Here is a 22,303-nt window from a genome sequence, read left to right as displayed (position 1 = left end):
ATTTGATGTGAAGACTTATCTATGAACATCTTTTTATGAGAACAATCACTGAGGTCAATGGACCTGCAACAGTAACTAGACATTCTGTCCTTTTCCCCCATTTAATCCAAATCTCCTTTTACTGTGCTGTGAGCACAGTTTGAAGAAGTATACATGATGTTTCTTTCACATGACTTTCTTTTTATACAATGTAAAGAAAGATTTTTGTAAGCATCTATTCTGGCCAAATTCTGTCATCAGAAGGGCGTTTTTCCACACAAGCAACAACTGCTTGTTGTTAATTACTTTAAAGGCATCAGTTTACATTGATAGAGGTCTGGATAGGCTGGAAAGTTGGGTGAAGGCAGACCTCATGAAGTTCAATAAGGACAAGTGCAGGGTTCTGCATCTGGGGAGGAATAACAGCAGGCAGCAGTACAGGTTAGGGGTTGCCCTGCTGAAGTGCAGCTCCATGGAGAAAGACCTTGGAGTCCTAGTGGACAGCAAATTCTCCATGGGACAGCAAATTCTCCATGGGACAGCAGTGTGCCTTTGTGGCCAAGAGGGCCAATGGCATCCTGGGATGCATCAAAAAAAGTGTGTCCAGCAGGTCTAGGGAGGTTCTTCTCCCCCTCTGCTCCACCCTGGTGAGACGACCCCTGGAATACTGTGTCCAGTTTTGGGCTCCCCAGTTCAAGAGAGACAGGGATCTGCTACAAAGAGTCCAATAGAGAGCCATGAAGATGATTAGGGGACTTGAGCACCTCCCCTATGAAGAGAGACTGAGACACATGGGGCTGTTTAGTCTTGAGAAGACTGAAAGGGGATGTGATCAATGTCTATCTATTGATAGGGGTGGGTGTCAAGTGGAGGGGGCCAATCTCTGTTTGGTGGTGCACAAGGAACAACAGGTACAAGTATGAACATAGAAGGTTTCACCTCAACATGAGGAGAAACCTCCTTACGGTGAGGGTGGTGAAGCTCTGGAACAGGCTGCCCAGGGAGGCTGTGGAGTCTCCTGGGTGCATTCCTGTGTGGCCTGCCCTAGGTGATCCTGCTTTGGCAGGAGGGTTGGACTTGATGATCTCTGGAGGTCCTTTCCAACCTCTAACATTCTGTGATTCTGTGGTAATTAAATCAAAAGCACCTAGGACAAGTTGCATAATTCCAATCTATCTTTTATAAATTTCAAAATTTAACCTTTACTGTAATGTAGTTAATTCACATACAGCCAAACCAGCCAGTTCTGTTGTCCTCTTAGCTGAGGGAACCGGTGTAGTGTAGCCTGGGAAAAAAGGAGAGTGAGGGGAGACCTTATAGCTCTCTACAGCTCCCTGGAAGGAGGTTGGAGTGAGGTGGGGGCTGGTCTGTTTTTCCAAGTAGCCCAAGTAGCAAGCGATAGGATGAGAGTAAATGGCCTCCAGTTGTGTCAGGAGAGATTTAGATTGGATATTAGGAAAAATTTATTTGCAGAAAGGGTTGCCAAGCATTCCAATTCCAACTCACTGGCTGCCCAGGGTAGTGGTGGATTCACCCCAGAAATCATTTGTACATTTCATAAGTGCTTATCCACACACCTGTGCTTATCCATATATGTTGCTGTGTATGTATAGCTGTATACATACATACGTGTATATATACACTTACAAAATCAAATCCTGACACTGTTAGAAACAATTTTCTTCATACTGATTTAGGTTTTTCTTATTAAGGATTGCATAAAGGCTTTTGGTTTTGGTCAATTTATGTGCAAAACTACAAGTGCTACGTTTACCCAAAGTCACAAAAAGCGAACACCCACAAGAGGTGACTTCAGCCTAAATCTGCCTGGTTCAATTTTATTCTAGAGTGGTTTTTACACTGTGATAAAGGTCTACTGTAATTTGTGTTCATTCCAGGATACTTCTTTACAGTCAAACCTATGTACTGCCTGGTTAACATAAATATCATATTCTGTATAATTGTTTAAGAGGATGATTTGCTGATTGAACCTACCCAGACAGTAAGAAAACAACCTTTGTGGGGGATGTGCAACAGCACCATCTGTACCTTTGAGAGCTTGATTCAGATGTCAAGACTTGGATGCCTGATATCACCAGGGATATCCAACAGACCCCAAGGATAGCATACAGAACTCAAGCCCTCTGTGAACACTGCTGGGGGAGTGGCTCCAACTAAATGCAGCACCCCAGAGCACCTCTGATAGCCCTGGGTGCCTCTACATACTAGGTCAAGGTCTGTGAAGTATCCCCTACTGCAGGGATTGATATCCATTTTGTAGGGAATCGAACCCTCAAGGCTGGGATCATATTTTTCCGGCTGATTATTAACATGAAAAAAGAATTGGAACATACTGGTTTCTGTTTGAAATTGGTGGGTTTAATTTGAAAGTTTCTTTTTTACTATTAGATAAATACAATTTTTAATCCTTAAGTAATGTCTCAAGAGTAGAGTAAAACATGTGGCAGTCAGCTAAAATCAGGGAGAATGAGTAAAATATCAAGATGCTGACAACAGAGGCTGAAGACAGAGAGATGATCAGGCTCCTGAGACTGAACTAATCAGGTCACCATCTGCTTTAGCCTGTGAGAAAGGAAAATTAGGCTTAGTCATGTAGTTATGGTTTTCCTTTTCATTAACAGTACTCCCAAGAAGCCTGATTTCAAATCCTGTTGGCATTTAGCTTGTCTGAACAAAATGCTGTAAAATTCTCTGCTAGTTAAAGATGTCCATAGTCCATGGTTGGACAAGGAAGAAGTAAAAGCACAGCTGTGCCTTTCCTGGTGACATAGGAGCCTGTGCCAGTGGCTGGTGCCAGCAAGGACCACAGTCCCCTTTTTATTGCTGGAAACATCCACCAGCAAGTAACATGTAATGTTAAAATGGTGATGCCCCAAAAAAGCCCTGAACACAGTCTTCTTGCTTCGTAGCTATTTAGTCTCCCTGGCTCATCTCTGTGCTGCTCAACACAAGGGTGTGAGGGGTGCCTCTGTGTGCAGAACTTGCATATGGTAAGTGCACATAACTGCGTGCCCCTTGTTCTCACCTACCTACAGAGTCTGTTCCCTCTGCTTACCAAAACATTTGCTGACAGCTGTTTTCCACCAAGGGATTTTCTAGGATCCTAAAAAACATTTGCAGTTTCTTATCCCTTCTCATTTTAATGTGCTTTCTCAAATACTTCTGATTCTAGAAGACTTCTCCTCTAGAAAGATAGTGACTCTGGAATTGGTCAGAACTGCAGAAGTTAACCACAGTTTGGATGCAAGGTACTCTTTTAAGTGTGGCACTTTGTCAATGTTTATTGCCTTAAGATGAAGCTTAATGGATTTTCACATTTTTACCTTGTATCATAGAATCACAAACATCTTGAGTTGGAAAGGACTCATAAGGATTATCAAGTCCAACTCCATATATGTCCTTATGTCTCTATTTTGAGCTGCAGACACATCATGTTCTCTCAGAGCTAAATCATCATATAAATATTTTAAGCAGAAATATATTAATAGAAAAATATGAATAGTTCCTTGTTCATAAAAAGCATTTTTGCCTACTTAGCTTTACTGCCAAATATTTTGTTGATCTCACCTGCATTCTTCAGAAACGTATGAGGAACACTTTCATGTTACAGGTCATAGAATCATACAATTGTTTTGATTGGAAAAAGACCTTTAACCCAGCACTGTCAGGTGACCACTAAACCATGCCCCTCAGCACCACACCTACATGGCTTTGAAAGCCCTCCAGGAATGAGGATTCCATCACCTCCCTGGGCAGCCTGGTCCAGGGTTTGACAACCCTTTTGGGGAAGTAATTGTTCTTCATTTTGTCATTTGGACAAATATGTAGTAAATGCTTTTCCTTGGATACTGCTACATTAGTTTACATAAAAATTGATCAGGAAATTCAAACTGACCTGCTAACAGTACAAGCATGGTCACATCCAATTTTGTAAGCTGTTTGCAGATTTTAACTGAGGTAGGATCTTGAACCAGTTGCAAATCTTTCTTGAGTCACTTAGAAGTCATTTAGATATTTTCACCACTTTCTAAGGAGGTAACTGAAAAAAACCCCACTGGCTGTTATGAGGCTTTCAAGCCCAGCCTGAGCAGTTCCTGCAATGCTTTTCAGCTGATTCTGCAATCCACACGGAGTGAGTTGTTTGAGATGGAGGGCTACAGAAGGGGTTCCCACTTGCTTTACTCTCACAGTTTTAAAACTTGCAAATACTACCTGAAGCTTGCTTTGCAATAGAAAGAAAGGGTTTTTTTAAATCTACAATTATGTCTCTGTTACCATTCTGGTGAGACCTCAGCTGGAGTAGTGTGCCCAGCTCTGGGGCCTCCAGCACAAGAGAGATGCGGACCTGCTGGAGTACATCCAGAGGAGGGCCACAAAGACGGTCAGAGGGCTGGAGCAGCTTTCCTGTAAAGACAGGCTGAAAGAATTGGGGCTGTTCAGCCTGGAGAGGAGAAGGTTCTGTGATTCTGTGAACTATGTTTCAGTATCTGAAGGGGACCTACAGGAATACTGGGGAAGGACTGTTCAGAAGGGCTTGTAGTGACAGCACAAGTAGTTTTAAATGGGAGCAGTGTAGATTTAGGTTAGACCTATGTAACAAATTCTTTACAATGAGAGTGCTAAGTACTGGAACAGATTGCCCAGGGAAGTGGTTGAGATCCAAGATGACCTTTGAGGGTCCCTTCCAACCCAATGCAATCTGCAAATCACCAAATAGAAAAGCAGTAAGAATAAATGTTAAGCCTGTGGAAATTCCCCTTCAATTCTCCTAAGGCATAGACCATGTTCCTTGTGTTTGGAAAAGAGGTTGGCATGATCCAAAATGGAACAAGTGCCATTGTTTCATTTCTTCAAAAGCTGTGTAGGAAGTCTGTAATGTTATTGGCAGCAGCAGGCTCTGTGGATACTTCCTGTGGGACAAACAAAAGGATTTGCAGGCACCGTTACTCCGGTTAAAATTTGTGACTCTGAAGTATTAGCCTTAGGATAAGGGGGGGAACTTCAAGAAGAGTCTATCTTCAAATTCTTCTAACTTCTACATGCACACTTTAACTCCTATGAACAGTATTCTTAACTGGAAAAAAAAAAATTCTTCTTTTGAAGTTTCTTATAATATCCTTCTAAATTTAATAATATTCTAAGAAATTCCAGCAGATCCCTTTTAAGCCTTCGCTTAAGCCTGTGGCCATTCAGTCTCATTTTTCTGAAACATTTATATTGCAGTTGTAACAACATGAAAAGCTTGGAAGCAGTCACACCCCTTCTGGCTTCCAGGCTGACCTGACCAGGAGGCTGTGGACCAGGCTGAGGCATGCAGATAGCTCTCAGTTCCTTTTCACACAATGGGGGGGGACCAAGACCAAAATGCCATCTTATTTCCTGCCCAAGGTTCCACACAGGCAGCCCCATGGTGGGTTGATAAACCCACTTCAGAGCTGCCCAACCATACTTTAGCCAGTCACAGATAAAGCACAACACTGGTGGTTGCTTGTCCCCTTGGCAGACCTGCAAGAGCCAGCCAGAAAGCTTGCTGCCTTTTCCCCAGGTTGTCTTCCTGCTGGGACAGTCCCCAGAACCAGCTCAGCCAGGAATCACACCAGTGCTGTGCCAGCAGTGAAGGAGATGGCTCCCATAACTATGGCAAACTGCACCAGGTTGAGCAGTGTGCAGCCCCAGGCCAGTCAGATTGCAATACTGCATTTTGCTCCCTAAATCACAACCCTTGACACACCTTTAAAAACCAATAAGCATAGTGTTCTGTTTTTCCAGGTCTGTGAATTTGGCTGTGTATCCAATTCAGAGCAGCATGTCTTTCAGTTTGACTATCCAAGAATGCACACGTTTGTCTCATTTACTCAAGTATTCACTTAGGGGAACCAAAAGGGAACAGTGAGGCACTTTGTGTCTCAATCACTAACATATACAAGATAAGATCTTACCCAGTAAATCATAAACTTAGTAACAATAAAAAAAAACACAACAAAACCCAACACTGACAAAAACATTGTCCCATTTTCCTCACCTTTCAAATGAAAGAAAACCCACCACTTGATAAGACTTTTCAAAGATTGTCTTCTATGGAGGAAAAAAATAATGTATTTTACCTTGACAAAGGGAAGGTGTACCTATGTATGTGTGTACAGGTAACTGACATTAAGAAAGTTCCTGGTGTTTACATCCTAATTATTCTGTTTGATGCTTTCTGATGAGTGTAATCACATTGTCAGAATAAAGATATATGCAGCTTTTGTTCAGAAACTTGCTGTTTTGGGGGAAAAAATGGATGTTATGAAACTCTTGTGGACAATACTGTTGGCAACTTGACTATCCCCCAGACACTATGCAATGTCCTTTGGAGTACCTATCAGACATGGCCTACAGTACTGTCATCACCTCCCAGGGTTCTTTTTCTAACCAAATCTACTGTGCAAGAAAACCTGCAGCTCAGGATTGGTAAGTATTGCAACTGCTTTTATCCCACTAAAAGACTGATTTCTGTTAATAATAATCATAAAGCTGTGTTTGTTTCCTGTATATGAATAAACATGGGATATTAGTATGGAAGGTAGACAGGGGTTGAAGTTGTACAGGAAGTAAAGAGCTGGTACTACTCTTTAAATGAGCAACACTTCTGGTGAAATCAGTGTTTTGGTGTGGGTGATGCATAGTAACTGTAGAATAACTTCTAACATTGTATCCCGTTAGGAAATAAATACATTCTGTGTTTACAATCCATTTATAAGGTAATCTAGTAGCTAATTAATGCTTTACTAATTAATCAGACTTATTTATTCAGTTTGCACTTTAATATAATCAGCATAAATACTTCTGAGCAAGCAGAGCGTTTACATTTTCAGCATGACACTGGAGTTGTGCACATCCCTAAGCCAGGGCATTAAATGTAGCTATGGCTGTAAACGTCCAACAGACAGAGCTTAAAATGACAGCAAATATTTTCGCTACAAATAGGTATTTTTTTTATTAATAACTATCCTGCCTTAATAATTTCTTCTACTGTACCAATGGCTCCCTCTTCAGGCTATTCCTAAAAACGTATTGCCTCTTTTAATCTAGTTAGAAGTATTTCAATTTGCAAACTCCAGCTCTCATCATGTCCTCCAAGTTTCCCCTTATTAAGATGAAATAATGGGTGGAGCAGCATGCTGATCTGAGTACCATAAATACTTAAACAGTGACTTGAAGCCTAGACTTACAAAAAGTTTTAGGCATATAAAAGGACTTTGTAAAATGCCAAGAAACTGAGCTTGAGAGGCATCAAACTATTGTTTTACCTATTTTCCCACTGTTATCAATTAGACTGCTTTCAATGTAGTCTCTTGATAACCTACTTGAAGAACTTGTAAAAGTTTTTGTGTCCTTGTAAATCTATGCAACACTAAGTATGTCTCTACTACAAATCAGAAAATCTCTGTGTAGATTTGTTATTAGAGGACAATTAAATGTACTATAGCCTGAGATACTGAAGAGAGAGATGTTTTTGCTGCCTATGTTCTGCGTGATACTTCATCTACAGATACTTGGGCTTTATACAACTGTTTATTTCAATCTTTACAAATACTTTGGTCATTCATCTGCATGCCGTTTTCATTTGAGGAGTTGCTCAGCCTGTAGGGACCTCAAACCAGTCTTAGTCTCTACAACCTATTCCAAAACAGGCAATGCTGTGTCATAAAGCTAATAGATTGGGCAATGACTAATTGGCTAAATGAAATGGAAAGTTGTTAGACATAATTAGCAAGCCTGACTGTACCTTATATACACTGATTTGAAAGTCAATCTCCAGGTGTGTTTTCTACTCCTAACACTCCCTGTAACAGTCTTGAAGTATGCTAAATGCTGTTTAACTAAGATGCTTCAACCTACCAAAAAATACTGTATGTGCATAACATAAATGGTAACCCAGCATTTTAAAAAGTAGGAGCAACTAGGAATAACTGAAGCCTACCACTGATGTAGACATAACTCTTAAGACTGTGCATTAGTTTTGTTGCTAATCCTGTGATGCAATTTAAAATAGGAAGAATCCAACATGTTTTAGTTTCTTCATCAGCTTATGAATTGTAAGATGTTTTACAACTGTCTACCTCTCCCTTACTGTTTCCGTTCTGAACTAGTTCCTCTAAAAACGCTAGCAGAAGTGTAGTCAGTGCCTTGGAGAGTTTATCACCTTAAAATGATAGTGTTAGTGAATGCTGTGCACTGTCTCAACTCACTCCTGCTTTCCCCCCCTCCAAAGCATGCATTCCACGGGTGAAAGCCGGTTACCAGTGCACCAACCGTGCCACATGCGACAGGAAGGCACCAATACTCTGTACCCCTCTCCACAGCACAAGCTTGTCACAGTGCAAGCTGGAGCCTGGAGCTGCCCTGGCAGAGGCCCCATGCACACAGGACTCTGCCAGGCACAAATGGTGGTGGTTTCAGTCACGTCGTACACTGAATCTGCTGTTTCTCGCAGGGAATAAAAGCTGTGGCCTCACTAGCATGACACCTAACGCGATCGCTGTCAACCCCAAGGAACTCCTCAGGGCTCCGCCTTTCCCTCAGCACCCGCAGCCTAGCTAAACGTGGAGCCTAGCTGAACACGGAACCCGCTTCCTGGGCGAGGGAGCCGAACGGATCGGGCAGCGGCAACAGGCAGGTACGCTCCAGACCACCAGCACTCCCGTTGCAGCCACAGCCGCCAAGGGGAAGATGACAGTGGCGGCGCGCGCTCGCCCGCTCGACGCCCACTACGCTCTCCCGCCAGCTCCGCGGACCGGCCGTCGGGCGCATCCCGCTGCGGCCGCACGCGTGGCTGTACGCTCGAGCGGCCGCTCCAGCGGCTCCCGCCCCGGCGCCGCGTCACATGAGCGAACCTCGCGCGCCTCCCTCCCGCACTGCGCGCCTCGTTCTGGCCGTGACGCAAGACGGCGAATCTACGGCGCGCCACTTGTGACCAAGATCATCACAAGCGGAGGCGGACGGCTCCCCCTGTGCGGTAAGCGTGGCCGTAGAGAACGCGGCCGCTTCCCTCCGCCGCTCGGCGGCGCGGCGAGGGCTACCGCTTTGGACCCTCGCGGGGGGCACTTATGGGACCGCGGGGCCGTAGCTGGTCAGCGATCGGGCTGACGTCTCCCCTCAGGCTTTTTGGGCCTCTGTGCTACCGTCGTTTTTTTTGGCGCTGGTGGGCGGGCGGCCAGCGGCACTCCGATTAGCCAATCCCATCTTTTGTACCTCCCCCGCTGCCTGCAGAGTGGCCGGGAAGCCCAGGGCGGGAAGAACGCCCCGCGCGCCCATTGGCTGCCTCAGCATGCCCAGGCCATGGCTCTGCCCTTCCGCTCTGCCGCAGGCGGCTGGTGGTGGGGGGGGGGGAGAGGAGGGCCGCAGGAGGGGCAGGGGAAGTGGAACGGGAGAGTCGAGCCGGGCCAGAGGCCGGGCGCTACCCACAAAGGGCGAGCGGAGGGGCGCGCTCCAGCCGGTTGCGTTGCGGTCCCGGGGGAAGCGTGCTGTGCTCCACCTCCCCTCCCCTTCTCTAAGCCCCGCAGCGGGGCTCTTCGTTGCCGCCGCGCACGCGCGGTCTGTGAAACCGGGTGGGGCTGGCTACGGTGCGGTTGTTGCTGCCTTCTGCTCCCGCTCGCCGGGTGGGACATTGAGGGGACACTGTTGGGCACTTCTGGTCTCGTTAGTCGGCGCTCCACCTGGACGATACCGGGCTCCGGTGGCGGTTGCGCCTGTCCTGGTCCGCTGTCAGTGTGGCGTCTGCGCAGGCGCAGCGGGGTGGGAGCTATCGGGCTGGGGCTAGCTCTTGAGCTTCCGATTCAGCCTGCCCTGGTCCCGCGCCCAGCTACGGCGTGTGGTGCTGTACCCCGCCCGTGCCACTGCTTGCCCTGGCCCTCTGGAGCCAGTGAGGCGTGACATGCCGTGATGTAGCTCTTCCTTGAGTGCTTTTGCTGCCCCAACCCCCCTTTTTCTTACTTTCCCCTCCTTTCCCGAAGGTCGTTATATCTTAAGTGTGGATGAGCTTGAGAAGTTGTGCGGTTGGAAGTGAGTGACAGCGCGTGTGACAGCAGGAGCTTTGTAAGCAGTTCTTAGAAGTGGTGATAGACCAATGGTTGCCCTTTTTGCCTTTACTCTGCTTAAATTGACAGTCTGCGTCGCGACACCTTCTGAGTTCTTGTGATCTCGTGATTGTCAACATGGTTTGTAATCCGTAGAGAGTCAGTGGACTTCCAGGGGACTTCTCAGGTTGAGTAAGGAGTCCGTGTTACCACAAATAGTGTAACATTTCTAAAGAGATGCATCTTCAATAGAAAAGGTCATTAAACTAAAAACTACCTGGTTTAATTGACTTTTGAGGGATAGGTTATCATGCTTAATTTGACTTGTAATAGGTTTCCTGTTGCTTCTTTAAGTAATTAGTGTGGCCTGTGAACCACAATACTCAAATACGGTGTTTAAAGGGAAAGAAAAGTAAAAAGCATTTAGTTTGTGATCTGTATGCTTGTAGCCATTTGTGACCTCGGAATTTCTATAGCTAATAGTTTTAATTGCTTTCTTCTTTTTTATCTTTGTGTAATTGTTCTGATGCAGACTTGCAAGACCTTGAATTTGCCATGTATTCATGTTCACCGATATCATGCTAAGCATGATGGTAACACCTAGGGAGTAATAAAATACAGGGATCCAAAAGGGCAAGGGTATTGGGGGCAGGAGTGATTTGCTGATGGTGCAAAACAATAATAGACTAACATATGATTTAAACATTGGATGTAATTCACTGTGATCTTTACCTTAATAATCTAAAGGTGTGGCCTGTGAAGACTATAAATTTTATTTTTCCATTCTTATATCAGAACATGAGTAATCAAGATGTTTGCATGAGGCTGGAGGTTTGGATGTTGGGATCTATATTTTTCCCAGGTCACACCTCTTCATGAAAGATGAAGACAATTACTAGCTTCAGTTTGGTCTCTTGCAATCTCCTAGACTACTCACAGCAAGTTACATTCATCACAGAAGTAACATTACAGTCATTCCACCCTTATTTCATAAATTATTTCAGCATGGACATATAATCAGATTGTAGCTTTTATATATAAAATATGGAGCCTGGCAGTAATTGTATAATCCATACATTTTAAAAAAAAGTCAAATGCACTGATGTGACAGCACGATGATGGACTGTGACTTTTTCAGTATGTTCAAACATGTCAGTTTTATTAGCATTTTGGGAAATGTAATTCAAACGACCTGAGTTAAATCCTTTACTATCCTGCTTCTGTAGGAACTGTTGTGTCGTTACAGCATCAAAGATTTCTGATTTATTTGCACAAGAGTTTTCTTTGTTAGAAACTTTGGTGGGTTTTTTTTTTGTTTGTTTGTTTTTTCTTCCTTTCTAACTTAAGCTGTGTTGTGTCCACTTATAGAAAAAACATTACCTAGAGAAAGAATTTGTGTGAAGCAGATGTCAGTTGCAACAGTCAGTACCGGTAATGAGGAAGGGCGTTTTTTGTGTTGGTGTGCACAGCATTAAGAAAAGCATAGCTTTGTTTTGTTGTGGGCTTTTGGTTTGTTGTTGTTTTTTTTCTGGGTGTGTTTGTTTTATTTTCTTTTCTCTGTAAGTCTTTATACAGACCTGGGGTTTTGTGCACAAGTAAGATATACAGCCAGGTTGGCATATGAAATGTAGTTGAACTGCAATTGTTGGGGAGTTCCTACATTAGTTTCATAGTTTCATTCAGGGTTGGAAGGGACCACAAGGATCATCTAGTTCCAACCCCCCTGCCATGGGCAGGGACACCCCACACTAGATCAGGCTGGCCAGAGCCTCATCCAGCCTGCTCTTAAACACCCCCAGGGACGGGGCCTCGACCACCTCCCTGGACAACACATTCCAGGGTTTCACCACTCTCATGGGGAAGAACCTCCTCCTCATTAAATACTCTCTTTCTTGGGGAAACAAAAAGGGTGCACTGGATGGATGATGTCATCACTCAAATAAAGACATTGGTTTAAGATGTGTCTGGTCTAGTCATTCATTCAAATTAATGTGACAGTGTCATGGTGTTTCCTGACTTTACTGTGCTCACTTTTTAGATTGGTATATAGGTTATTCTCTTAAAAGCACATCACCAAAAATAGGGCTTGGGGATGGGAAGACATGATGACATGATTATTCTATCAGTGATTTTCTTTTCTATAAAGATTGTGGTGGTTGGGAAAGAAGACCTGCTCCACTGCTCACAAAGCTAGGCACTACATCTTGATAGTTCAGGGTAGTGCACGCAGTTGCCTGGCGTTGCTGCTGCCACCTCAGGTGTGGCTGCATACAGTGTTTGGCTAGCAGCCATAAAGGCATGAAACTGCTCCCCTCACCCCGGGAAACAGCTTGAATGGGATAAAAAAAAACCAGCAGCATTTTGTGGTGGAAGTAGGAAGTGAACAGTATACCGCACTGGTGATGCTTAGTGATAGTAAGAGGCATAGGATTAACTATGGGTGTCTTGAGTGAATTGGTAGTAGGGCTGCATGTTTGTTGACATTGCAAACCTGGCCCAGGGAGTCAAAGTTCAGATGAGATCCACCCAGTAACATTGGAGTGGTTTAATCTTTGGTCTGTTTGCCTTTGCAGCAGACATTCTTGGGGCATTACATGAACGTGTATGGAAGTTCAAATAAAATACACCTACTCCTCCTCTAAACTGGTACTTTAAAATGTTTTGTTACTTCAGCCTGAGCTAGGACATCAGCTCCAAGTGTTTGTTGGCCTGTATGAATAAAAGCAGTGAAGAAGCAAAAACATGTAAATATGCTGTTCTTGTAATCTCTACTTTCTCACCAGCAGGAATTCCAAAGGTATCTTTTGCTTTGCAGAAGTTGTGTGTTTAAAACGGGAACCACACCCACCTTCCTGCATTGCATCTTTTAATGCTGGTGATCTGTTTCTATCATCTGCCAGTGAAGGGCCTGTAGTTACAGAGGAGTCTGTAGACTATTCTAGGTGTTTATCTTAAGTATATGTGTAAGTTTCCTTATGTTACTTAATTTCAGTTCTTCAAAATGTGATTCTCTATGTGAAGGTTGTGTTGCAAACATGAAACAACAGTGATGTATAGCTTCAGAGCAGAAATAAATCCACTTACCTTCTTTCCTTGATGCAAGAATGACAGTAAGTGCCAGCCAATTCACATGCTTCTTCACAAAGGAATAACCCAAGTGCCATTTAGAAACAGGCAGTAGTGATCTTCCAAAGGTAAAATGCTGGTTTGCATGACTCATGACTGCTTTCTAGTCCTGCATTAGCACAATTGTTGCTTGCTGATTTTTTTTTTTGCTTTGTTTTGTTTGTTCTACAACAGGGTGACCCTTTTTGGTTTCCCCCCCCCCCCCCCGCCTAGTCTGGCCTCCGAGCAAACTACTGTCTATAACATTGGGTTATGTTTAACTGGGCTGGGAGGCTGCAGGTTTTCTTTGGTCCTTAGTGGTAGAGGTGTAAATATTGCCTCTCCCCTTTTGAGTCAAAAAATACAAGCTGTTCTCTGTGGTATATGTGAAGGCCAAGGAAGAGACACACAGAGTAGTTAGGTTATGCAGTATTTCAGTGTCTAGTAGTGTCTAGATCTGGACATATACATCTCTCATCTTCCCCCCTCCCTACAAACATATATATATGTGTGTATATTTTTATTTTTGTATTTTTTCTTTCCTGTCTGGTATTTTGTTGTCGCATTGTAATTAAAAAGAATTTTTTTTGCTGTCCTTAGCCCCATCCTTATTGCCATTTCATGAGGTATTTTTCTCACTGTATACAAACATTTCTGATGTGGTATACAAACATTTCTGTGAGAAATATTCCATCAAGAGGTTTGAAAACTGTGGAGGTTCTGACAATTCTAACTTAAGCATAGACAGAAATGGACTGTTCTGGGGATACTTGGATGGTCTTAAGATGTCAGGTATGGCTTCTGTGCATGTGAGTTCTCTTCTTAAGGCAGGTTTTTAAGCTTGGGCTTGCTTTGGGAGAGCGTGTGGCCTGTGCCCACTTCCATTCAGAGGATTAGTGATTGGGTTTGCTTTTGGTAAGTTAGTAGAGCATGTTTGCTGTAAACTTACAAGATAGTCCACCCAGATCTGGTTTTAAGACATGCCTTAGCGGGAAGAGACTTGCTTACTTTACCTGTACCAATGAGATGTAGCATGTTGGCATCACCCAGTTCTGCACTCAGGGGAAAAGCATGAATGGAGTCTCAGTTCACATGAGGAACCCTCAGACTCCCTGATCTTGTGCTGCCTGGGAAGCACAGTGCTGGCTGTAATGTGTGTGCGTGTGCTCTGACAAGTCACACACCTGCAGCATGCCCAGAGCTTGCTGGAAGTGTGGAGTGCCCTACTCATGTTCTGCACCCACACAGGAAATCCTGGGTGGCCAAAAAGTGTCAGATTTCCTGGTGCGTGGTGTGTAGGCAGTAAACACAAGACTTCTGAGGAGCATGTCTGAATGTTGTGATGCCCAGCATACAAGCCCATCTTTTTCCCCAAGAGCTGTGGCATAGAAATAGAGCAAACTTGAGAAATTCAATAAAGGCAAAACACTCTAGCTCTTTGCGGTGTAACACATCTTCTGCAGGGGTGTATTGACATTGGATCTGGAACAATGGATATACAAGGACAGTAGTGATCTGTGTTGGTTTGATTTCTGTTTGATTTGTTACTTTTGTCTTCACTGGCACTGAAAGTGGGAAGTGAAGTAAAGGCTGTTTCTTTTTGTGCTCCTCATGTGAGGCAAACATTTATCTTACTTGTTAAAGGAAAGGGGGTTCTTGCCTTATGTCGTATAAATTGTTAATAGGATAGACATTTCTGAAAAGGCAAAATGGTAAAACAAAAACATTGAAATCTAAGAGCATCTATAAGCTGCAGTTGTTTGTTTTGGCATCTCTGAAATGCAATGAATACTCAAATTTACTCATTTAGCTTGTGTATCCTTTACTGGGCACAGCCTCATTGTTGTGAGTCAGAACTAATTTTTTTTGGAATGGATCCAATGCTAGTATCATATCTAAGTTCAAAGATACAGGACGTAAAAATGTTTTCTGGATGTTGTCTTCAAAATCTGCCAGCTTCCTTTCTATTGTTTTCTGGTTTATTGGTACAACAATTGACTGATTTGAATTGCAATTTTTTTTTCTCTCTCTGTTGTTCGCATTTTCATTTTAAATTATTTACAAGTCTGAGGCTTGGAAATGAGAGCCTAATGAATGCTTTTAAAAATAAAACCATCTTCTTTAAGCATGTTAGGCTTCATGTTTTGAATTTATAATCTGAGTCTTAATGAATAGTTTCCTAGTTACTCTCATCTTAGAATTTATGAGCTGTCCTATTTACAAGTTTCACCTATACAATGGAAAGATAATTCCTGTTTACCTTAAATGAACTGTTCTTGTTAATAAGCTTAAACTGATAATTAGGGATAATATGGCAATAAATACTGTCAAACCTTTTAACAACTTGAGGATGCAATGTTTAGGTATTCAGCCTTTTCCCAGTGCATTCCACATAAGAAAGAGCACAGTGTTGTGGTTTTGGTATCTTGTATACAGATCAGGTTAATACAAAATATTTTAGGGAAAACCAGTAGCCTATAGTATCACAGTATCACTTAGGTTGGAAAGGACCTCGAGGATCATCGAGTCCAACCTATCAACACAGACCCCATGACTAGACCATGGCACCAAGTGCCACGTCCAATCTCCTCTTGAACGCCCCCAGGGTCGATGACTCAACCACCTCCCTGGGCAACCCGTTCCAATGACGAATGACTCGCTCGGTGAAGAACTTCCTCCTCACCTCGAGTCTAAACCTCCCCTGGCACAGCTTGAGACTGTGTCCCCTTGTTCTGGTGCTGGTTGCCTGGGAGAAGAGGCCAACCCCTTCCTGGCTACAACCACCTTTCAGGTAGTTGTAGAGGGCAATGAGGTCACCCCTGAGCCTCCTCCAGGCTAAACAATCCCAGCTCCCTCAGCCTCTCCTCATAGGGCTTGTGCTCAAGGCCTCTTCCCAGCCTTACAGGAAGCAGGTTCACTTCTGTGCTACATTTAGGATAATATGCTGGTGCTCATATACTATAGTGTTGCTATAAGCCCTGTTGTGAGGCTTCAGATAGATGGCAGCCATATGAAAGGACCCTGATGACTTCATGTATATGTGTATGTGGTGTTTTTGTAGCAGTTATTCCACTGTAAAGAAATTAGTGGGACTAGTAGTAGTTGCTTTGTTTTGAGTGTACATTAATGTAATTGGATCAGGAAGGAAAGAAAACCTGGGACTAGAATTTGATGTCATTTACCTGACTATAAATTGGAATATCTCCATTTAGTTTAACAGAATTTTTCCAATTTGTGTCAGAATGATCAAAATCAGAACCTGACACAAGCTCTTCATTTCATAAGTTGTCCATACAAACCCAAAGAAATAAAAGTGAATTTAATTTATTTTTTTGGGTGTGTGTTTCCAAATCATACCCCAGAAAACAGAGGTTGGTTTTTGAGAGGTTTTATAATACAGACATGTTACCTCAGGGTACCAGGAACTTCGTAAATGTGTTGCATGCAAACACATTTTTGTTTTAATTGTTTCTGATTGGACTTTCATTGGTAAAGGTACAGTCTTGTGAATTTGTGAGTCACTCTAAATCTAGGTAGCTTGAGAATTCATGACAAATATTCTTTTGACTTCTTTGTGTGTATCTGTCTTATATTCTTTGCATAGCCTAAGGAATTTGCAGTAGGGTGGCAATCTGAAGAAGGAAGGATGGAGAGGGAGAGGCTAAAGAGAAAGCTGACCTAGGTCTGACGTTGGAGTTGTCCCTTTTGCTGTTCCAAAGCAGACATCCAATGAGACAGGAGGAGCTCCTTCTCTCAGAACCCAAGAATTGTTCTTGGGTGCAAAGTAGTTAGGTACTGCAGACAGTTGTTTGCAGAGGACAAGTATATCCTGACAGTGCCTTTTGCTATCTCTGTTCAGGCTACTCAGATCATTTTTCCAGGTAGAAAACATGCTGAGCTTTGCAGGTGAAGGCTGACTCGCAGAGATGCCCTCTCTTTTCCTCCATTCACATCATCATGGATTTAGAATTTGCTGGTATCAATAAAGTGTGTTTCAATGTGCAGTCTTGAATAGAATGTGTTGGTTTGGGTTTTTTTTTGTCAGGATGGGTACCTTTGTATGTTGTGTGCATAGGGAGGGGACAGATTTCTGAGGAGGTGGCATTCAGGCAGAGGTGATGCATTACACCAACTACTATAAGACGGAGAGGCAGGTGAGCTTTCAGGCACAAAAGCCTGTCTTCCAATCTGCTACTGGTACCACGATAATTAGAATGCACTTGAAAACAAAGCTAATCTCTGAAATTATATATGAGTGTAAGATGTGGGGTCAAATAATGTTTTGTTTATTCTTTTGTTACTCAAAGGTCATTAGACTTGTAATTACAGAGCTTTGAGTGACCTAATGTGTCTGACAGTGCTGAGAGAAAACTTCAGGTGATGTCATTGTGGCCATGGTTTCATTTTGATTTTATTTCTTAATTATTTTTTTTTATGCTTGTAAATTATATTTCTAAGCTCGTTGGTATCAGTTTTGGAAAAGGAGAATTACTTCACACATTTCAATTTTGAGTTAACCACCTAGAAGGCAGAGAAACAAAAAATGGTATATTCACTAAAAGAAAAGTGCAGTAGGAATTTTGCTTTATAAAAGAAAGTGTTTATAGTGTGGGACTTGTGTAAGCCAGCTGATTTGCCAAGCATAAATAATTGCATAATTTCACACTTTCCAGTAAAGTCAGACCCTGATTAAGAAGTTGACAGCCTGAGAGCCTCCGCTCTTTGACAGTGATGTCTGTATTCCCCAAATTGGTAGAAATTGCATCTAGGAAAACAAACTGAACTTTAAACCCTTTACTTTGGATGAGGACCCTTATTGACAAAGGGAGAATATTATCTTTCTTGAAAAGGTTTCCATACTTTAAATGTACACAGACTTCAGCATTTCTGCTTTCAGCTAGCATAGATTTTTGCTGATACCAGATCTTCTCGCTGTCATGGTCCTCACTGTCTTTCAGTATGTTTGATATTCATATTTCTTTTTTATTCCTTCTTCCTTGCTGTGCTTTTTTTTCTTCCTTTTCTTAAACAAATAGATAATATGGTAATATGAACTCTAATAGGAAAAAGGTATTGTTTAACTCAGTTGGGGTACTACTAATCCAGTCACCAAATGTAACCATAACACAGCATGCATTTTAATTATTAAATATAATGGAAACTTTGCATTTTAAATCTAGAGCTGTAAACCACTTGTTTGAAAATGCACAGTTCAGCACTATGATTTTAGCTTGTAGTAAATTACAGGGCAGTGTTCTTTGATCAGGTATTACAAGCTGAAGATTAGTAGCATTCAATGCTTGTGTTAATTTTGAGGGTACGTACAGGAGTCACTGCAGGTCAAACTGAAGCTCAGTCGTGTGTGTTTTTAATGATTTAGTAAGCTGGCTGGATAAAGCAATGTAAAAACGTATAGAGAATAGTCATGCCAGTCATTCCAAATGGGGGTCATGTAAAGACACCTTTTTCAGATGAGTACTCCCCCAGATTCCAGTAAGATTTGTTGTCAAATGCCACATGGTTGAGCTTTCGCTTTTAGGTATTTGTTTGAATAGTTCTCCAAAGTGCTCCTAATGCTCCTGCAGTGCTCCTCCACTAGATAGCAGCTGGCTGGTAGAACAAGTAACTGTTTGCTCATGTTTGTTCAATATCTGCTTTTGGAATTAGTACATTTTAACCATAAATTCTAATGAATGTAATGAATAGAAATAATTTTATTATCTATGCACTTTTTAGCTTAAAAATTAAAACTATTCTTAGAGAGTGAACGTGGATTTTACTGAGTCATCATGAAAATTTACTATTTGCTACATGAAGTCTTCAGGCTTGAAGGCCTGCTTTTTCAGAAGTAGGGGACATCATGTTATCTAGCAGCTCCAGTACCTTTTGAGATGGCTTTCTTAGGTCACTGGGATGGCTGCTGTGCCATAGATGAAAGAATAGGGTGAACAGAAGGGTAGTAGCTCTGTGCAGTCACTATCTTCTTTCTTTTGTCCACATAGCAGCTCGCATTTTCTGGGTTTAGGACTTCTAGCTGAGGAGGCCGTCCCCTTTCTTTTTTTCTTGTCTCTGTGTATTGTATGTGAGTTAGCAGTACCTATCAGAATGCCTGTGAGATACAGGCATTTTAAAGCTTGGCATTGATCAGTTCAGTAGTGCCTAACATCCCTGGTGAATCCAGACTTAATGTGATTTGGACTGTTGAATTTTGGGAATTGAGAGTAGATTTTTGTTCCATAGGACCCATAGAGCATCCTTGTCACCTACTCCAGCCTTCCTTTCCCCTTCGTCTTTTTCCTCTTGGTGATGTCAGAGTGGCTGGAGAGCTGCCAAACAGAGAGGGACCTGGGGGTGCTGATCAACAGCCGCCTAAACATGAGCCAGCAGTGTGCCCAGGAGGCCAAGAAGGCCAATGGCATCCTGGCCTGCATTAGGAATAGTGTGTCCAGCAGGAGCAGGGAAGTCATTGTGCTCCTGTACTTTGCACTGGTTAGGCCACACCTTGTGTACTGTGTCCAGTTCTGGGCCCCTCAGTTTAAGAAGGACATCGAAACACTTGAATGTGTCCAGAGAAGGGCAACAAGGCTGGTGAGAGACCTTGAGCACAAGCCCTATGAGGAGAGGCTGAGGGAGCTGGGATTGTTTAGCCTGGAGAAGAGGAGGCTCAGGGGAGACCTCATTGCCCTCTACAACTACCTGAAAGGTGGTTGTATCCAGGAAGGGGTTGGATTTTTCTCTCTAGCAACCAGCACCAGAACAAGAGGACACAGTGTCAAGCTGCGCCAGGGGAAGTTTAGACTCGAGGTGAGGAGAAAGTTCTTCACTGAGAGAGTCATTCGTCATTGGAATGTGCTGCCCAGGGAGATGGTGGAGTCACTGTCCCTGGAGGTGTTCAAGAGGAGATTGGTTGTGGCACTTAGTGCCATGGTCTAGTTATGAGGTCTGTGGTGACAGGTTGGACTCGATGATCTTTGAGGTGTCTTCCAACCTTGGTGATTCTGTGATACTGTGGTGTAAATGCCATAAAGTGGTAACTGATTTTACAGTTGCGGCCTTTGCTGTTGAGCCTGGTTGTTTTAAGGGTATATTTGTCATAGAACACCAAGTTCCACATTCTTTCTTTGCTTCCTATTCACCTCTATTGAAAATTGAATAATGATATAAAAATAATTATAGCTTCAGTGTCTACTACATGCTCAAAATTTATACTCTGTAGTTCTTTCACGTTATGTACCTTTTTGAGTATGTGGCAGGATGTGGGAATTGGAACTAGCAGGACCTAAGTCCCCTTTAAGAGATCAGGCAGGTAACAAAGAAGTGTTCAAAACTCTGGGATGAAAGTTTTCTGTTCATATCTGTCTAAAGAAGACAGCTGCCTGTAACTGCCCTGACCTTGTAGATAAGTGAAAGAATGTGTGTTTGTTAAAATCATTTAATTGGCACAGCTCTGGTTTTGTATCTTTGCCCCTATGTTACATCAGCCATTGTGGGGATATATATGGCTCTCAGACGTATTTATAAAGTGTCTTCAATCACCACATTGGAGTCAGTGACCAATCTGCTGAGTCAGCAGGAGGGTATATAGGTAGCATGTTTTGGTTTTGCTTTTTTTGTTTAGGTGTGTTTTGGAAATATCCCTAACTGTGTGTGACAGATTAATTCAGTCCAGCAAAGGATTTTTTTGTGAATGCTATTTTTTTAACTATGGCCCCCTCTAAGCCTGATTCACTGCAGAGAACCAATGAACTTACAAAACTTACTCATCCATATTGTTGTGGGAATAGATTGCAAACTATGTACGTTGGCCTCATGGGCTGTGGTTGAAGACTTGCTAGGAGAGAGCCTTTCCAGGTGAATAAAGTTAGTTACGGACTAAATAAAGGCTATGTTGGAACCCATGGCCTTGGTGGTTGCTTCTGCCAGCTTGACCAACTCACCAGCTGCACTGTGAGAGCCAAGGGAGGGTTTTGCTCCCTTACTACTTTCTGTTTCTTTCAAACTCTAAAAGAGGGATTCTGAAAATGAAGGTACATTATGTTTTTGTGCTTTTTGTTGTGCTCTCAGGGAAAGCTGAAAATAAGATATTGGTAGTAGGAAATAGCCTAAGTTGTAGCCTACACCTCGAGGTCATAGGTTGCTTGTCTTTTTTTGCCTTGTTCCATGTTTCATTTTGGAATCTACCTTCTTACAGATGAATTCTTTTTCATGCTATATTAAATAAAGCCCTTTTTATACCCTTTAATCCTCTGGCATCCATAAGCAGTACCCAGTTCCTGAGTTCTCAAGTCTTAGGTCTTTGAATTGGGAGAAGCCCTTTGTTAAATGCGTTGTCTGTCATTCCTTTTTAAGATGTGCTGGTTTGTTTTGTCTTTTGTCTGATCCAGATGATTTTAATGCTTTTTGTTGTACTTGCTCATTTCAATTTGTCCAGTTCCCAGATAGGCAGATGACTCTGGCAATAGGATAGGGAGATTTTCTTCCCTAGCCTGGCAGCCTGAATCTGACAGGTCAACAGGAGATGGAGGTCAGCACTTGGCACCCATCCACCCAGAGACTGCAGTGCAGCCAGCTGACCATCTCCCACTTGTTCCTTGAGGTGGAAAATGGGTCTGAATTGTGATAGATGGCCCTTATTTACTGATTTAGGTGATTAAGCATTGAAGGTTTTTTGGTCTGATTGCTTTTTTCCTTCTCTTACACCTTTTCTTGCCTTCCTCCTGGAACAGATTGTTTTTATTTTTATTGTTTTTTAATTTGTAACAGGAAAAGTACACCAACTCTTAAGTATGAAGTGAATTTTTACAGCCAAGTTATAAATTCCAAAAACTAGGGGGTTTATAATGGAAACACTTAGGGGGGAGAGGGGAGGGCAAGCTATAATACATATGTAACCTTTTTTCCCTCTCTTTAGTGAATAGACCGTTTAAACTAAATTAAGTAAAGGATATAAATTCTGTTGTTTCAGTTTTTAATATTTCATGGCTGATTTTATAGATAAAAATTACATTTAACAATAAATATGAAGGAAAATTTATACAGCCTGTTCTAGTTTGATATGGAACAGCAAATCCCATTTCTCTGTAGCTGTAAAGAAAATTCATTATAATGTCTTTGATTGTAAGAGATGGCTTCATTGT

The 22,303-nt window shown here is 42.6% G+C and overlaps 1 protein-coding gene across 1 annotated transcript in view; it reads left to right on the top strand.

The window, feature by feature from the left end:
• The first annotated feature begins 8,913 nt into the window (after positions 1–8,913).
• Positions 8,914–22,303, top strand: part of ZNF407 (zinc finger protein 407) — a 372,851-nt gene continuing 359,461 nt past the window's right edge. The window contains exon 1 of the mRNA XM_068147570.1: positions 8,914–9,001. The gene's annotated coding sequence lies outside the window, so the exon portion shown is untranslated. The remainder of the gene's footprint in view (positions 9,002–22,303) is intronic.

This window comes from Melanerpes formicivorus, unplaced genomic scaffold (genome assembly GCF_026170545.1).
Source record: "Melanerpes formicivorus ecotype bairdi unplaced genomic scaffold, bMelFor1.0.p_v2 SCAF_15, whole genome shotgun sequence".
Classification (NCBI taxonomy): Eukaryota; Metazoa; Chordata; class Aves; order Piciformes; family Picidae; genus Melanerpes; species Melanerpes formicivorus.
The sequence above is the reverse complement of the archived record's forward strand: the minus strand, read 5'-3'. Positions and strand labels throughout refer to the sequence as shown.